The 19,059-nt window shown below is 43.4% G+C and overlaps 1 protein-coding gene and 1 long non-coding RNA gene across 34 annotated transcripts in view; one reads left to right on the top strand and one right to left on the bottom strand.

Annotated features, from left to right (window-relative positions):
* Positions 1-19,059, top strand: part of RBFOX1 (RNA binding fox-1 homolog 1) — a 1,997,160-nt gene that overhangs the window by 1,078,343 nt on the left and 899,758 nt on the right. The window lies entirely within an intron of this gene.
* Positions 7,660-13,221, bottom strand: LOC109459563 (uncharacterized). The gene is made up of 3 exons (XR_002139416.2): positions 12,967-13,221; positions 11,509-11,985; positions 7,660-9,027 (listed from the first exon to the last, which is right to left on the bottom strand). It is a non-coding gene; the product is annotated as an uncharacterized LOC109459563 (long non-coding RNA).

The raw sequence follows: 19,059 nt of genomic DNA, 5'->3' as shown, positions 1-19,059 counted from the left end.
AAGGATAGAAAGTAACATGGAGGCGATCTGCAGAGTGTGTGGGGCAGCTCCAACAGCCACAGGGAAGCTTTTCAAACATTAAGGTGACATCCCAGCATTTTGCTCTGCGGCTTTCTGGCCTGGTCACTGTTGCCTCCCCATCCCATGCTTTGGTGTGTGAGGGACTCTCCCAAGGGCTGGGAGGCTTGCCTTGGGCTTCCTCCTGCCCACCTGATAGAGGTGCCCTCCTTGTTGGGTAACACTCAGCTCAAATACCTTAGCGATGCTTTCCACGGCTCTGGGAAGGACTGCCCCTCACTCCTGTTCTCCCACTGTGTCCTGAACATTTGCATACCAAGTGCTATATTTCTGTTTACCTGGACCTAAGGACAGGAAAGGTTTGGGTGGGACACCCCGCAGTGACCACCCATCACCGATAAGTAATGATTACTCAGTGTGATTCTGTGTATCTCCTAGAAGAATAAAATGATGGCAATCAAATCATTGATTATAATCGATACCATTTGCCAAACATTTCCTTAGAACGCTGTTCCCAGTACTTAGTATGTAGAAAACCATTCCGTATGCTCAATAAGTCTAAGAGTTAGGGAGGATCATTATTTATGGAAGAAGACACTGGAACACAGGTCGGTTACATTAATGCGTCTGAAGTCCCACATTCATGGTTATTCTACGACACAAGCATAATTAACTAGTGTTTATTGTATGACCCCGAAGCATTTAATGTGGGCAGTTTTATTTAGTCCTCACACAACCCTCTGAAGCAAGTGGTACTATGATCGTCATTTCCTAGAGGTGGGAGTCAGGCTGCAGAAAGGGTAAAAAACCTTGCCCGAGATCACGTGGCTGGTGCATGGCAGAGCTGGGATTCCAACGCATGTGTACTTGGTTCTGGAATACTTATCTTCACCCCACACTTGAATGTGGTGTGTTGGCATCAGAAGAGGAAAAAGGGGAGCCCTCACCAACATATTATGAAGCTGGCGGCTCAATAGAAACATTGAGTACTTTCCAGCAATGCTGTGTCCTGGGAGCCGGTGGGTGTGCTGGGTGCGGCTGAGTGTTGCCTCTCTCGATGCAGAATTCACAGCCCAGACCCTTTGGAAGGTCTTCAGTGCCCTGATGAATGAGCAGAGCCATCTGCAAAGCAGAATTGGGAGCACAACACAGAGCATGCAAGAGGGTTATTTACAGTGCAGAGTCCCAGGCTGAAAAGAGGGTGTGTGAGGGGTTTCGTCATTTCCCAGGAACTGGGGAGAACACTGAGCAGGGGCACTAAAGAACTTCCAAAGGGTCAGCGTTGCAGATCAGATAAAGTGACTTCCAGACACTTACCACGCCCGGCACTTAGCTCCAGACCCGTGACATATTCTGGACAGGAAGGAAGAATAACTTCTGACAGTATGTGCCTCTGTTCCTTTAAGCAGAGAGGGAGCCTGTCTTTCAGTATCATTGCAACACAACTGGAATTGTTTCAGGTTCTATGATAATGAGTGAGTGGCCTCATCCCCCTGGCCGGCATATCCTGATACAAGAGAAAATGATCATTCTAGTTTGACTCTGAATACTGTCTGTGCCACACATCTCATAAAAGCAGGGAGGCTTGGAGATGCACCCTCTTCTGCAGACCAGTTTGTGAAACTTCCCTCAGTGACAGTTCAGCCAGTTCTCCAGTGACCTTTCTCATTAAATGTGTGCCTTTCTGGTTCGTTAGGACTCTTTAGACTGCACACGACAAAACTCTTAACTAAATTTGGCTGTAGCATGCATGCTGATGAAACCAGAGAGTTTAAGGGGAGGACTGGCACGTGGGGGACCATTACGAAGCTCTGTGTCTCCACTTATCACAACTGCTGTTAGCTTTATTGGTTTTCTTCTCAAGGTTATTCATATCCGGTCCCTGGAAACTCCAGATTTACACCCCGCTGTATTAGTTTCTTGGAGCTGCTATAACAAATTTCCACAAACTGGCGACTTCAAACCAAGAGAAATTTATTCTCTCACAATTCCGGAAGTCAGAAGCCTGCAATCAAGGTGTCCTTTGGTTGCAGGGTCATTTCCTTCTGGAGCCTCTGGTAGAACATTCCTTCCATCCGTCTCTCCTAACATTTGGTTACTTGCAGCCGCCCTTGGCGTTCCTTGGCTTGTAGCTGCATCGCTCCAATCTCTGCTCCCCTGTTGTCCCATGACCTTCTTCTCTGTGTGTCTCTGGGTCTCAAATCTTCTTCTTTGACTTATAAGGACACGAGCCATTGGCATTAGGGCCACCCTAAATCCAGAATGATCTTATCCCCAGAGCCTTAAGCACACCCCCAAAGAAAAGAAAGTTCTAAATAGTGGACATTCACAGGTACCAGAGGTTAGAATGTGGACATGTCTTTTAGGGGGCACAATTCAACCTGCTACACAGACCAGTGTATCAGCCCAGGATGAACAGAGCAAGCCTCAGAAGTCCTGCGCGGAAGCTCGTTTGCTCTGATCAGCTGCTGCAAAGACTAGATGAACTTGTCCACTAGTCCCTGCAGCTAGAAGGATGCAGAGTTTTCGCTAGCCAGTCCTGCTCCACCTGCCCACCCTAGATAAAGAGCTTACCAATTTGGAGAGCGCGTAGATCCAGCCAAACACCTTGAGGGACACTGAATGATGTGCACTCGCTTCATGTGAATGAATTGATTGAAGACAAACACACAAACAATAACAACAAAAACAAAACTGAGAGAACGTGACCTTGGAAGACGTTGTCCCATAAAGGTGCTTTGTACTTGATGCAAAGTTCATGTTACCCAACGGTGCTTGTGTCATTTTCGGACCATGAAAATGTTCAAGAATGCTAGAATGGTTTGAGTGGGTGTCTGTGTAGAAAAGGAACATTTATGGGACATTTGAGTCTTTTCCTGAGTAATCAGCACACTGGAGACGTCCTTAAGGAGTTTATTGAATGAAGGGACGAAAAATTAAATGGACTAAATGAATATAAAGTAGTAAGAATGAATAAATAAGTCAATTTATCCCTCTCTCTCCTCCTGAATTTCCCTAATTCGTGCTTGGATTTTTTGCTTTTATGAGCAAATGTAGAATTCAGTTTTTCTTGTTTTTGACCATGCTGTTATTCTGACAAGTTGGACAACAAAGTGGACCCTCCAGAGATGTTAGTTAATGGATTTCATTCTTTTATGGATCTCTCTCTCTCTTTAGACTGCCATCTTTAGGCAATTCAAGAAACAGCCATTTAAGTGGACATGCCACACCTTTAGCAAAGCTTCTTTTACCAGATTTATTGTTTAATGGCTTTGTCAGTCTGCCATTTACATGTATTTATTACGCACCTGGTATGTCCCAAGCAGTATTATGGAAACTGGGAACCTATTGGTGAGCTAGCAATGGCTTGTTGCCTTTCTCCCCCTAACAGCTTACATTCTAGTAGGAAGAGATCAAAAGATTGGTGCAAACAAATTAAGTTGATAAATACTCTATCAGGGTGGGGGAGGTGATGTTGGAGGGAGAGGAGGTGCTTTGTGAAGGAAGCGCCTGGACTTTGAAAGCTGGTGTTTGCTAGGCTGCTGTAATGAGAGCGGGATGCAGAGACAATACCTCTGAGGCATAAGAAAACCAAATGACAGGGATGGTGGCTGGTTGTCAGTTTCATGCAAATGCTGAAATTCTGTGCTGTCTGTTGCTACATGGAAATTCTGTTCTGTGGTTTATCTCACAATTACATACCATAGAAAAGGAAGGTATGGGTGGGGAATGAAAAAATACGTAAGTATGCAAAGGAATGCAACTTATATGTGAAGAAGGAAATGAGCAGGGTATGTGACTAACTTGGTTTCTCTCTGGCCGATGGAGCAAGCCAGGGAAAGGCACCTTGAGTCAGTGAAATGTTTCACTCCTTCCCTTACGAAGCTATGCATTCATAGTCTGTCTTCAGAGTCCTTAAAGGGGAGAGCAACGCCTGTCCCTTGGCTGTTTGAGATTCTTGGCTATTTTTCAGGTTTTGGTGAGATCAGGTTTTTCTGCAGGACTGTCTCCTTTATTACATCTGTCAGGAGGCTCAGAAATGAGTGATGACGGTGAGCAAACCCTGGACCTTCTGGAGCTCTTGGAACACGTTCCACAGGAGCAACACCTCACCTTCCATCCGCTTCTGTTCCGGCCTCAGGGATGTCCCATCCCTGGGGAGTTATGGCATCTTTACTCCAAGTGGTTTTTGCAAGACCGTCTCTTGTCCCAAAAGCAGTGTCAGGGCAGCGGTGTGTGCAGTGAAAGTGGAGGGAAATGGTTTTGTTGGGTAAGTGTGGTGGCATTCCTGGACGTCCCTGGAAACTCCTAGAGGTGGTTTACGACCATGGCAGGAGAAGACGAAAGTTGGATTTCCCTCTCACTGTCCTAATGTAAGCCTATGAGGATCATTTGTAAATGAATTCTTTTATTTATTCAGTAAACAACGAAGGAGCACATAGCACGTGTAAACTACCATGAGAGACTCCGGGCACCAGCCCTTTCTCCTAAGAAATTACATCCTGGTCGGTAGTCGGAGAGAGACACCGTCCAAAGCACGTCCACGCGCAGTAATTTAATTGCAGTTGGCTAAAGTGAGAAGTGCAGGGAGCCACGTCGCATTAAGTGAGGAAGACCCAGAAAACACAGCTTTTTTTTTTTCTTCACCCCTGTTACCCCAAAGTTTAAGACATAGGAGGTATTTGGCAACAAAAATAACGATTTGAATGAATCAATGAACGAATGGTGTGAAGCCCTGCCCAATATGAATCTTACTACAGCCCAACTTCCTATAGGCAGACTTATAAAAATGGGATAAAACATTGAGGCTCCTTTCCTTGTTTCAGGTACTTCTGCTGGAATTCACTTTGTTAGCGCTTTAAGGAAACATTCTCTCTTTCTCTGTGTTCTGTTTTCATTCCCCTTCTTACGCTAATGTGCCCTAAGTTCTCTCTAACGGTGGTGGAAATCAGTCTCATCACCGTTTTCAGAACTGTGTGGTTTTCAAAAAAATGAAAAGAAAAAAAAATGCAGAGCAATCTGCCTTATCAGTATCTCTTCCAATTAATGTAATCTTGTTTCTGTTATTTCGACCATATTTTCAATCCAGTGAGACTCATTACACTTGGAAGTGCATTAAATTAGAGCCTGTATAGAAGGAGAGCGATGATTATCAGCTAATTTAATTATGTTTCTACATTTGCAGCATTTAATGATGTCTGCCATTGTTGACGGGGATTCTTACAGGTAGAAATTAGAGCTGATCCCATGTAAAGTTTACGTTATCAGATAAAACGTGATGGCGCATCGAGGTGCATGTTCAGTAATTTTTGAATCTAATCAAAATTGATTTATGTGCAATCAAAATACAGGACTGAAGAAACAGCTTCACCTAATTTAGTTGCTGATTGTGGTGTCGCCTGCCTCTGAAGTCACACCAGTGTGCGTCTCTTAGTTTTGTACCAACATTTCATTAAGGTCTATATGTTTGGGTTTTGTTTTTTTTTTCTTCTGTTTTTTTTTTTTTTTTTTTCTTTTCAATTTTGAAATTGCCTCGTGGTCCAGTACTCCTGACCTTCTGCTATAGATCAGGTTGAACATTTCTGCTCCTTGAGTTTTGTGTCCTGTGCAGCAAATGCAGTCTGGCTGCCCTTTCGTGTTGGGCACGGCCCCAGGCCTGGGTCCATCCTCAGGGTAGGAGGGACACTCCATGGAATGGAGCAATGGGTGTCCAGTGGCTGAGCGTGGAGGTTGGAGGGAGCTGCTGCTTCTTCCTTCCTCTTGCCCTGAGGGTTCTCCACCAAGTCAAAAAGAAGTCCATCCCCCCAGTGCGAATGAAAGTACCGAATTCACTGCATGAGCCGCACAGCTACCTTGGAAAACGGTTTGGCGTACACTTATTTAGTAGTTTTTGTGGGCCAGATACAATTTAGAGGACTTTACAAACACAAATCTACCTCATCATCGTATTAACCTATAAAACAAGCTATTGTTATCCCCCAACCTCAAGTTTAAAGATGAAGGAAACGGAGGCACAGGAAGCTGGTGTATTTTGCACAAGGCCACCCAGCTGACACGTAAAAGAACCAGGATTCCAGTTCAGGTGGTCTGGCCTCAGACTCTGTGCTCCTAGGAATCAGTGATGCCCTTTGCCTGTCCCCAAGATGGCATTGGCTGTCCTGTCACCCAACCTTTAGCCCTCAACCATGTCTAGACCGTGGAAGTAGCTGACCGCTATGGAGGACGTTTATCCACCTCCCTTCTCAACAGAATCAGATCCAGGGAGATGAGCTGGAAACTCTATCTAGGTGGTGGGGCCCTGGACGCTGCCCTAGGTGTGTGCACCTGTCCTAGGTGAGCTTAGGGAATAGAATTCAATAGAAAACCATATTGTTTGGCAGTAACAAGCAGAGAAAGAGAGGAAGAGGGAGAAGGCGAGAGGAAGGAAGGTGCGATGGTGCAGAGGATGGAGAGAGAGAGTGTCACCCATCAGAAAAGTCTTTCAGCCTCCATGAGGTAGATTGGATGGGGGAGAAGGTTGGGCTCTGGCTTCTCCAAACACTCAGAATGCAGTGGGGATTGGAGTAGGTCCCAGGTTGCACACCACGGAGAAGGGCGTGGGGGAAAGGGAAGTTGAGAATCTTGAACCCCTAGACTGAGTCTCAAAATCCATGACGTGTGACCTGGATAAATAAGCAGCATCTTCTAAAACAAAGGCATGGGAGTGGGCAGGGTCCCCCAGGCCATGAGGCTGGAGGGATGCTGGGGGTTTGGTGGGAGATGAAGCCAGAGCTGAACTGTGAATGGACAGGGGTGGCCATAGGCAGGGGTCATGTTTGAATAAAATAGAATGTCTCAGTGGGAAAGGGGAACTTTAATCAGACGATTAGGTATTTTGTATTACTGAGTAGCTTAAAGCCATCACTCTCGGAAGTTGTTATCCTCAGCCTTTTTCTATTCAAGGTCCATGCTAAACATCAGTAAACCTGACAATGGCAATAAAAACATGACTGCTGCTACAATGGGTAGTGTCCCCCACATCCAGGGGGCAGGTGGGGGTCACTGTTTAAACGTTAATGTGCAGGAGCCTGACCAGGCCTCCTTAGTTCATGAGGCAAAGTTCCCTACTGTTGGTAGACGAGATGTCATTCTGGGACATGCGTTCCGCCTCTTACAGCTGATGTCTCCTGCTCAGCTCCCCTTTCTCTCAGGAGGATACTCTTCAGAGTGTATACTTAGTTGTAGCAGAAGTGCATTTTGCATCTTGTTTGAAATTGGGCAACGTTCCTATGAAGGGTTCATTGATTGCAACCCACTGGGGTTCTCCGAAGATGGGAGTATGTCCCAGCAGTGGGGTGTGATTTTATTTTCTGTGGTACATGGGTGAGCCTATTGTTGTAATTTAGGTATGCATTTTTTTTGACATGTTATTTTTCAAATATAGAAAAGATGAAACGGTCATGAACTCCCAAATACCCACCAGCAAGACACTATAATTAATATTTTATCATGTTTGTTCTATCACATAGCTTTCCATCTACCCATGCGTCAATCCACCGCATTTTGGTTTCTATGCTAACACCACTATCCTTCACCCTTGAACATTTCAGCTCGCAGATCTTTTAACAGAATTCAGTTGTATCCATGGTTTGTTTCGTAGGTACGATTTATTTATATTGAAATACACAGATCTTAAGAGCATCATTTAATGAAGTTTGACCCCTGCATACATTTGTATAACATGAACCTCTGTGAAGCTATAGAAACATCCTTCCCAAAAAGTTCAGGTATGATTTGTATGTGTATTAGAAAAAAGAATTTGCATACTAAACCTATGATTACATGGGTAGCTTAAATTAAATGTGAATATGTGTGCACATTTGTTGGCATGTACACATATATGTGTGTGTATAATTTGTACTGGATACACAGTACAGGTGGCATGCAAATGTGGCATAAATTGTAAGTGTGCTGTAAATATACCTGTATTTGCAATCACAGACCCACAGAGGAGGCAACCTTATCCTATTAGCCTTGTCTTTACAAAGAGCATGAGCATATAAAACGTGCAAGACGGTGTTGATGTAATGTCCAAGACGAATGGAAAGAAACAGTGTTATTGAGGATGTTTAACGACTTTTTGCTCCGAGAGTACCAACAGCTCCCATTTTTCAAAGTCAGCCCTCATTTGCATTTTATTTTTAAAGTACTCATTAATGTCACAAATACTTAAGTTGGGATCAGCTGTCTTGCCTTAAAAAAAATAGGTTATGCTTTCATCTTTTGACCCCGAAACACGAAGATGAAAATCAACATTAATTGGCAGGATGAATGAGGGTGGGGAGGGCGGGTGTCTGGCTGTAATAGTCTTAGAGTATTGAGAGAGATGCTCACAGCCCCTTAACTAGAGATGACAACTAGATTTTAATTAACAGCAGGTGAAGCTTGTGGTCAGCCGTCTGACATTTAGGTGCCTCACACAATAGCCTTTCCCTTGGAGCCGCATTTATTTCTGGCTTAATTAGTCCTTCTGAGATAGCCTTGCTATTAGCCATAGCCTCTCCGTTTAAGATCCTTTTAACCGGACCTTTTATTTTTTATTTTTCATTCTTCTCCTTTTAGTACTGGCTTAACGTTATAAAGGACCCGGGCTAACTCATTTTAATGACCTCTGCTACACAAATGCTAATTTTACAGTTGGCCTTATTTCAGTCGATTTTTTTTTTTAAAGACCGTTGCTTTCAGAAGGACAAAAATGGAAAGATTAAACCCCTTTAGTGTCATCTGCCTGAAAAATCCTGTGGTTTCTTCTGACAGGAAGAGGGTTTTCAAATCCCTCCTTGGTCCAAGCTTCTGGGCTTGACATCTCATTATTTAACTCAGCTGTTTCAGCCTCACCTTCACCCAGTTAATTAAGTAACTCATTGAATGTATTATTCAGTTTTGATTCCCCTGTCCATGACAGAGAGAGATGGGGGTGCTTCTTCATTCTTGTCCTTCTGCCACTTGCTCTAGCCTCTTCTTCACACACTGAAAGATGGAAAAAGAGGGACAGAGAGAGAGAAGACGTGCTGGGAAAGAGGAGAGAAGATATTATTTGTTTAATCCACCAGTTCCTGGAGTGGATTTTGGTGTGGTTACTGCTGTTTTTTGATGGAACTATACTGGAAAGAAGATGGTTGACAGTGGTGGTGAAGTGACCCTATATCTTGATGGTAATGGTAACAGTACTGAATATAAGGCACTGATTAGGTGTCTTTCTCACATGACCCTATTTAATAGTCATAACTGCCCTATGAGGGACGCCCTAGGAATAGCCCCACTTTACAGAAAAAAGGCTGAGATTGAGTTAACAAAGGTACTCAAATCTCATAGCTAGTAGACATCAAAAGCTGAATTTGAACCCAGAACTAGCTGATGGCAACACTCACGATACCAAAAGCATCTCAGTTAGGTATCTGTGTATTTGGACGTAAGTTTATATTCCTAAAATTCGTCAGTTGGGATTTGTGATGAAAATATCCTGAGAAGAATGTCTAAAAGGTAGCTTTCCTACATCTCTTGATCTACTAACGACAGTTAGAGAAAGGTAACTTTCCTCTGGGGTAGTGGTCGTCAACCAGTGGCAATCTTACCCCTGCCCAGGGCATTTGGCCAAACAGCTATGATATAGGACCCTTGATGTGTGTCTGTTAAATTCCATTAAAAAATGTCTAATGTACCCTGTTGAATATCTATGGATTCGGTGTGGAGGACGAGGCAGCAGTTGGACTTACTTAGTTGGTTGTGGACCTGGCTTGAAAAAAAAACCACACAAAAAAAAACATTTGATATGGAGGAAAGTACAAGAGGGGTATACTGGGTATTGGAGGGCGGATGCGTGCACAAGGACAGAGCAAGGGATACGAATATGAAAAGGCAGATAGAACTTTAGAAGGTCAAAACTATAGTAATTGAAATCCACTTTGGAAATGGTGGATCTGAGAAAGAATTAGAGGTCAAGGGGTATATAAATAGGAACACAAGGGAAGTGAAAGAGGCTAATAGAATAAAACCGAAAAAGGTATGTGCCTGTAAAAGGAGGGGTAGGTGATGGTAAGAGAAGAAAATGCATATTTAAGAGAAAGAATGTTATAGAGAAAGCAAAGTAGAAATAATTTTTTAAACCATCTTATTATGAAACTTATTTTTTTGGGGGAAATCCCCAAATGAAAAGGCAAACTGTGTATTGAAGTGGGTAAAAAGCAGGCAGAGACATATTCTTTAGGTTAGTCCAGTTGTTACCGAGTAGCTACGAAGTGCCAGGTACTGATACTAGGTGAGGGTCCAGTATGGAGAAATAAGTGGAAAACTTTGCCTTCAGGGAGCTAAGCGTCTAGAAAATGTGGAGACAGAAAAATAAACAAGGTCAATGTTTTAAGTGAAAATAATGGTGAGTGCAATAAAGGAAATAAAACAGAGTGATGGAAGAGCGTTACCCAATGTCTGGGGCAGAGCTTACTGGTGAGCTGACATTTGAACTGATACCAGAATGGGGAGAAGGAGCCGGCCACGGGGGTGTCCCGAGCAGCAGCTTTGCAGGGGGAGGGCACAGCAAGTGCACGCAAACACCCAAGGTGGGTGTGAGGCTGCTGCAGTTGAGAAGCTATAAGGTCAGAATGAGCAGGAGTGGGTAGGAACAGCATTAAGGAAAGCGGTTTCATCCTCAGTGGGATAGGAAGCCAGAGAGAGAGAGAGAGGCAGAGACACAGACAGGGACAGACATGCCCTTGAATCAGCTCTGACTCCTGGCGACCCTAGGAATAAGAGACGCCCACATGTCCCGTCCTCACAGCCCCGGGCTGGGTGCAGCGCCTGCAGACTGCGGCCCGTCGCTTCTCTTACGGACTCCGTCCGTCTCATCCGTGGGCTCCCTTTTCCTGCTGCCTTCCATTTTCCCAGCATTACTGACTTTTCCAAAGGCCCCTGCCGTCCCGTGGCGTGCTCAAAGTAGGAGGACAGCGTCAGTGTCGGCTTTTGTGCCTCCAGCCATGTTTCAGGCTTTCTTTGCTCCTAAATCCACTTGTTCATGCATTCGGCTTTCCAATAGAGAAATGCCACAGTTTGATGACTGTTTCGTAAGTCTATACCCAGCTTTGATCTCTGTGTCTGCCACTTGCTAATGGCACGTCCCGAACAGCATAACTTCATCTCTCTGAACCTGAGCTTTCTCCTCCCTGAAGGACCAATATCATAAAACTGACTGCGCGGGGTCGCTGTAGAAGCGATACCTGTAAATCCCTGGGGATGTGCCTGTCACAGAGGCGTCCTGCAGGCTAGCTGGCGATCAAAACGACGACAACCAAAGATTTGGGGAAACTTGAACCCGTTGTTATAAAGATACCTGGGAGCACACAAATAGGAACTCTATGGAAAAATAAAAGACTTCGTATGGAGACACACGACTGTTTTTATCAATTGTCTTGCTGAGCCGATCGTCTTGTGCTTATTAGAATAATGTCACTGCCTTACCTGGCTTATCCACCTACAGGAAGTCCTTTTGGAGGGTCAGGGCGAGGGAGATGCGTGCCTTTTGCCACTCTTGATGGATTTCAGAGGAACAGAATGGAGCCTTCTGAGGTGAGCAGGCAGGCTGGCATGAGTGATTGCTGGGGGTGCTCCTTTGATGGTGTCGTGCCCACGTGATGCCCAGCAAAGCTCCTCTTTAGCTAAAGTGCCTGCCAGGCCGACCCAACCTGGAATCCACTGATAAAGCGTAAGCAGCCTGGCGGCCTGTGGCCTCAGAGAGTCGCTTGGGCTGACTTTATCAGTGGTGGCTTCTTCTTTTCTATTCTCTTCGCTATTAGCAAAGCTGATCTTCTTTCCTAAAGCCTGTTAGCTTTATACAAGGGGATGGGGCCATGTGAGCTCGCAGGCAGCTGATGGGAAATTGTAAGCCTCCAAAATAGGCTGAGTATTTCCTGTTGTTCCGGGTCCTGGTGGAGATTACTATGAGAGAGAGAGAGAGAGAGAGAGAGAGAGAGAGAGAGAGAGAGAGAGAGAAACATAAATTCTTGGTGTCCTGGTGTGTTTTCCTGGGGTTGGTTGGCCAGTTTCTCCCAGGACATGCCTTTTTCTAGCCCTTGGGAGAAGGTTGCAATGGGCGTCCTCATGTTACAGACAAAACTGGTGAGTACCCTGCTATTGCTGTGAGGGTGTTAGGAGAGCAGGTCAAGTGTTCAGAGCTGATGTCTGTGGCTATCGGCCAAGAAAGAGTCTTCTTCCGGAGGTAGGTGGAAAGCGTTCTTGAGTGAATGAATCCATACGCAGTCTCTTTAGCCTGGCTAAGGAGGGTGTAACGTGGCTTCAGCGTGATACGTGATGACTGCCATTGGCCATGTGTTTTAGTTACTCTGAAATCCTGGCTCTGTGTTTAAGTCTTTATGTGCGTTTATCACATACACAAACTACGTATGTGTGAGTATACCAATTATGCTGAGTAATGGATGGAGGCTCAAAATGGTTAGAAAAGCTAAGAAATGGTCCAAGTGCCTTGTGTTTTGTGTTCATGCACTCCTCTGTTAAAAGCATTCCCCCCCCACCCCCCGCCCCGTGGAGTATTTTAAGAAAATGATGATGAATACAACAGGAAAGCAGATTGGCTAAATAGTTAAGATCACCAGCTTCTGAGTAGAACAAACCAGATTCAAAGCCCAGAGCCTACATTTGGTAGCTCTGACCTTGGGAAGAAGACCTAACTTCTCCTAGTTTTCCTGGAAAACTGAGGAGAATCATTGTGCCTACTTTATGGAATTAAGTGAAGTTTTATATATATATGTATGTATTTACTGTAACATATTTATGTATAATATTACACACACACACACACACACACACACACACACACACACACACAGAGGGTGCCAAAAAACAAGTATGCACATTTTAAGAAAGGGGAACTGTATTAAAATTGTCATACTCAATACATACCGTGTTCACAGTGGTTCCCATCAGCGTCCAGACACTTCTGATGACGGCGAACTACTGCTTGAGCAACATTGACCAAAGTGTCCACTTGATGCATTTTTGGGGCACCCCCGGTATCAACATATATACATTTTAATCACTAAGAATGACTTTTTAGAAGACACTTAGTTGTTGTTCATGGCCTTCCTTTGAGGAGCTGATAATGTCACGTACAAAAGGCACCGGAAACAACAGCCCTAATTAAATTGTCCTTCAGCAGAGGTGCAGGACAGAGAGTGGGTGCCAGAGGAGCAGTCGGTCCTGGATGGAGCAGAGGAGGAGGGGAGATTAGCTTCGGCAGGCATATGATGGGTGAGCAGAGAGACAGTGGTTCAGGTTGAGGGGACACAGTGAACCAAGATTCTGGAATACAAAACATGTTTATGGAGAAATAAATTCAGAGGGACTGTGGAGCCTGGGAAGGAACGTCATACAGCCTGAGTCAAGGTGGGATTGGTCAGAGCATGACTCCCTTCCCTGTACTTTAAATCAATCCAAGTCATCCGATGCTTGTGTTAATTCAAAACGATTTTCAGGTAATTGTGGTACAAAAAAAAAAATTATTTTTACGTTATGTGTATGTCTTACCAGCATAAACTATTCTGATGCACTTGGCAATAGCGCATACATTTAGGTCCATATCTACTTTATCTGAACAGAAAGCAACGATATTTTTAAAAAGTTATTAATCCGCTAATTACTATAGGAGAAATCAGAGTTCTCTGTTATACTTGATTATCTGAAATTCACACATCTGGAAGTCATAAAACAAACAAGCAAACAAACAAACAAAAAAACAGAACAGAACATACAATTTATCTGTAAGAGGCTGAGACTCTAAAGCCGTCCCGAGATACCTGGTTGTGAATCAGGAACCAAATTAAGTAACACGATAGCAGTAAGTGCAGCTGACCATGGAGGCAGGTGCTGGGAAAACATTGGAATGCACCCACATCTCTTCAAGGACAGAATAGTTTGGGGTATTTAGCAGGAGGGTCATCCCTTCTAAGGTTACCAGAAGTGTGGGGATGGTATTGTACCGAGTTTTCAATACCAAAACCAACCATCCATGTTCTAGAAAGTGAAGACGGTGAAATATATTGTATAGGGATTTTACCCAGAGTGGTTAAAGTGACAAAGTCTCTGTGTTTAAAGAGCTCAGCCTTCATGATTTGGAATCGCCAACATGTATTTTCTTACCTCATTCCCAGGACAACATGGATCAGTGAGATAGTTAAGACATCCTAAGGGGTAGGCTGGATTTCTGCGGCTGTCTCCCAATATAGCATCTACATTCTAGAAATCGTGTGGGCCTCCCACTGCAAAAGAGAAGTAATGAAAACTTTAAAGAGGATATTCTTAATTCTCTTCTTGCGTATAAAAACCAAATGGCAGTTTCTGCAAAGTAAACATGGCACTGGGGAAAGGGTGAACAATCAGAGAAATGTAATTATGGTAAACTGTCTATTTTAAGGCACATTTTTCCTGCACGCATGTGAAAATTGATATGTTTCACAGAATGGATTACTAATAAATCACATAGCATCAGAAAGAAAATACATACTTATTTTCCTCTCTTTCATTTTTCTGTAGAAAGCTTACGTGGCTGTTTCTCTGGTGATTTTTTAAATTCACTCGTAGGGATCAGATGTTCACGTCCATGTATTTAGATTTATACATTTATTGTAATAAAAATAAACACTTGTTTCTTGCATATTAACTCTTAGGCCTATGTTGTCAAACTTTAGTTTCCATTGGAAACTAAACCAAGAAAATGATTATCTATATGTTCTTTGATGAAAGAAGGTATATACACATGGATTGAATAACTTTTCTATTATACTAGTTTATATAAAGTTTAGCCCTCCAATAGTAAGTATTCTACACTTAACGTTATTCCTAACACTCATTCCAGAGTGTAGAAAGTCGAGAGAATAAAGAAAAGAGAGAGAGAGAGAGAGAGAGAGAGAGAGATCTATTTTAAGTCCAGGTTGGTTCAGCGTAGGTGAGAGTGACGGCAACCATTTTGACCATGTAGATTACTTAAGGCTGTCGAGTTTGTAATCCTGGAACAGAGAGTTGGTTACTTAGTCTTGTGCAAAGGGCACTATCTATTTTCCACCAGAAAGCAAAATGCCAAACCAAGGTCTCAGGGACAGAAAACATTGCTTCCCAAGAAACCCCGGTTGACAAGAATGCTGCAAGGACCTTTTTCCCAGGAGAACTGTGGCACCAGCCAGCCATCAGCAGATCTCTGTCAGTGCCTTAGAGCAGAGTCATTTCTTGGAAACTGGCAGCTTATATCCGTACATGCAACAGGTAACCCAAGAACGCTAAATGTTTCCCCCATAATCTGCACAATGTTGTTGAACTTCAGCTGTGCTATGTCTTCTCTAATTGACAGAAATCTTGCTTTGCTGTGACCATTGGATGTCTTTGTGGGATGTCTGATTCCTAGGAGGAAATTAAATACTCAGTTAAGTGGTTTTGTTTAGTCCTTGTGTTAGGGTCCTTCCAAGAGTGGTTTAGTGGGTATTGAAATAGACTATCCATCAGCATCAATTCCCAGGAGACTTGTCCTTTTAGAAATTGCATCTTTGTTTGCCTCCAGTGGGGTCATTTAATGGACTGCAATAGCTATGACCTGGAACAGTTACAGGCAGTGTTTAGAAGCATCTCATATTGAGGAAGAAGAAGAATTACAATAAAGTTATGTAATGTACTGAATAATATATAATGGATATGTATATATAATAAAATTTAAAAATCGCAGCTATAGTAACAAGCATTCTGACCCCTACCTATGGGACAACCTTTTATGTACATTATCTCACTTATATGAACACCAGCCTGATGGTATCAGGAAAATAAATTAACCCCATTTCCTCAAAAACAGAAACTAAGGCAGAGAAGTTGCCTCGTAAAGCCATGGAGCTATTAAGTGGCAGAGTCAGGATTTGACACAAAAGTAGATTCATTCCTGAGGCTTCTCTCTTATATATTTTGAGCCACACTTGGAGGGTAAGTTGCAGTACAACTTCTCATTGCATGTCCCCTCCAATAATCATTTAATTATCTTCGTATCGCCAAATGTTACTATGTCGCGTTTCCTCAAGAGGTTGATATGCTAATTAAGAACCAAACTACAGTCCTTGTTTTTCTTTCTTATTTTGAATCCTTTATATAGACTATGTGGGAGTCAGATGTATTTAGGGTATCAGATATAGGAAGCACTGGGAAAACATGTGTGGCCCTTACAGAAAGGAATAAAAGCTCCCTGTAAGAGATACAATTTCCAGTTCTGACCTGTCTTTCCGTTGAACTTGAACTGGATTAAGTTCTCTGGGCAGAATATCAAACCAGCACATTTCCTGCTTCCCCCTCTCCCCACCACTTGGCGTTGTTTTAAGGAGATCAAAAACAAGCATTACTAGCAACACAACAGCAACAAAAACTCAGAAGTGGTTGTAAGCAGGAAAAGAATTGCAAGGGTAGACATGCTATTCAAATACCAGGCTGTTTCTTTTTTGAAGGGACCTCATTGACTCCAAAGTTACATGCTGCCTGGATGGGCATGAAGTCGTCTTTCTGCAGCCCTCTTTCCCGGTCTTCAGTTCGCTTGCTTAGCTGGAGTGCACTAGCTTCAATTTGATAATTGCATCCTCAAATCCCTTAATGAAGGTGCCTATCAAAGTATAAATAATTACCCAGTGATTTCATATTTGCAAACTCCATCCTGGCTGTTTATGCTTCACCGTGGCTCAAATGGGAGGTTCAGGGGCCCACATCCGTCTTTTCTAAGTCGGGAATTTCCAGAGCCCAGGAGAATGCATCTTAACAGGGTCCCCCCACCCGACGAGTCTGGTTTTACCTTTGCTCCCTCCCAACACTGGACCGTTTTCTCGTGCTATTTAGATGTCTCAGGGAGCCCCCTGCCTTTTGGTTTTGCTGCTGGTCATGCAGACATCTGTCCTTTCCAGACGTTCTGCCCTGGGACTTTCAAGTCCCATCTCCAGCCTGGGGTCACCATGAGGCTGGCTGGGTCTCTCCTGACCCCACGTCCCCCTTGGGGATCTATTTTGTCCTTTGGACAGAATCCATTTGCACTGCTCCAGGGCACACACCACTGGCCGGTTAGCCTTCTTCCTTCATCTGCCTTCTGGTTCTTTAGTTATTCACAAGAGCCCATCAAAGGAAGTGCCGGGATCATGCAGGAGGCCGAAAGCCAAAAGCCAAAAACAAACAAATGGAAAAAAAAATCTCCCCAGATTTGGAAGCTTCTGTCGTGTGGTGCTTCTCTGAGCATAGAGCTGTGGGGAGGGTGTGTTCCAAAGCTGGGGCCTGACATCAGTGGAAAGAGAAGGAGAAGCAGCCAGGTGGCAAAGCCAGGGCTCTCCAGCCTGGTACGTTTCTCCCTATACTGTTTTAAAACACAGAGACTTGAGAGAGTTCCCAGCTGACAGCTCCTCCAGAAGTATTATTCTTAAAATCTGCGCTGGAATTATTCACCTCATGTAAAAACAAGTGCGATTTACATCTAATATGGGTAATTACTTTTACAGTTAATTAAAAGCGATCTCATTACACCCCTGCTGTGATGGCAATGCATAGCTCTTATTTGCAAACAGAGCCTTGGTTTGAGTTCACCTCCTGACATTTTGGGCCTACCTGGGGGCGCCCCCATCCTCCTTATCAAATTTAATTGTGCTGAGCCTGCAGCCCTGGGTTGCCAGGGTTCCTGCCAGCTCGCCCTTGTCCCCTGACAACCAAGCTGCAAAAAAAAAGATGGAGAGAACAAAATAATCATGGGGTGAGGGTGTTATACTTAAAGAAAAACAATATTCTAAGATGAATGCCTCGTTATCTGTATTTGCACAAAAGCTGGGTGTGAGAAATGTTTTGGGGGTCTTTCTGGCTGTACAGATCTTTCCTGCTACCCCTTCTCCCTAAGAAAATATCCCCTGAACCTCCTTAAAATTCCTCCAAATGTTTAGAAAGTCAGCACTTTGTATACTGACCCAGCCAACTAAGGCAGACTCGACTCTCTTGGTTGAATGGATTTATGTTGAGATCATGGTTTACATACCTTTTTTTTGCCACTTGTAGGATTTCAGATGAAATAACTCTTCAGTTCTTGATTGTCTTCACATTTAGATGGGAACTTAAGCGTTTTCAGAATATCCTGTGGTTTGAAACAGGTGTCTCTTTTCATACTGAAACTTCTTAAACACATACTCAAAAGACACCTCCTCAAATTATCACATTCCTTTTAAGTAATGAAGACTTATTAATTAAAACACATAGTCATTTGAGACTTAAATTTTGAGGGAGCAGAAAGATGATGGTATTTCAAGAAGTTGACAGACACAGTGAGTTGAATGTCCTGGTCTTATTACCTAGAGCTTTGGTTGTTTTTGCGAAGTAGTTTGCTCCCATCTGCTGGCCATCTGTGGTGTTGCAGTGGCTGAGAACATTTGTGAAGAGAGACGTGTTACTAAGTGGGTGAAGTCTGTGCAAATGTTTTAGACCATTCTCCATGTATTCAAGCAACATGGAATCTTGGTCTTTCGAGTGGCGTGAACACAGACTGAAGAATTTAGCTGAAAAGCACATATGACTTCAAATTTACACCAACTTATGGTTACAAGATAACTGAGTTACTCAATGTTTTAAAAAATTGAGGCAGAATCATCATCCTTAAATAGGGCAATTAAATTTAGGACACTGATTTACATATTCAGATTGAAGGACAATAGATGGTAAAGAGGAAAGTGTAAGATACATGGCAGGTAGACCAGCTGGGTTTCAATCCTTCTGTCATTAACTATCAAAGTCAGTTCCCTGTGCTCTGCCAATAGTCAGTTTTCTCATCTGCAGAATGGAAGCATTGGGCCAAAGGGTCCTTATGGCTTCTGTTTATTTTCAAAGTCTGAGTCTTTATGAAGGTCAAAGCAATGAAGCATTTAGGTTGCAGTAAATCACCCATGTGTTCCAAGTCCAAGAATTTAAACTCATCTTGGTTGGCTTCTTTAAAATTAGAAGTCATTGTTATTTTCA

This window comes from Rhinolophus sinicus, linkage group LG18, assembly GCF_036562045.2.
Source record: "Rhinolophus sinicus isolate RSC01 linkage group LG18, ASM3656204v1, whole genome shotgun sequence".
Taxonomy (NCBI): domain Eukaryota; kingdom Metazoa; phylum Chordata; class Mammalia; order Chiroptera; family Rhinolophidae; genus Rhinolophus; species Rhinolophus sinicus.
This window is presented reverse-complemented; position numbering and strand designations above follow the sequence as displayed.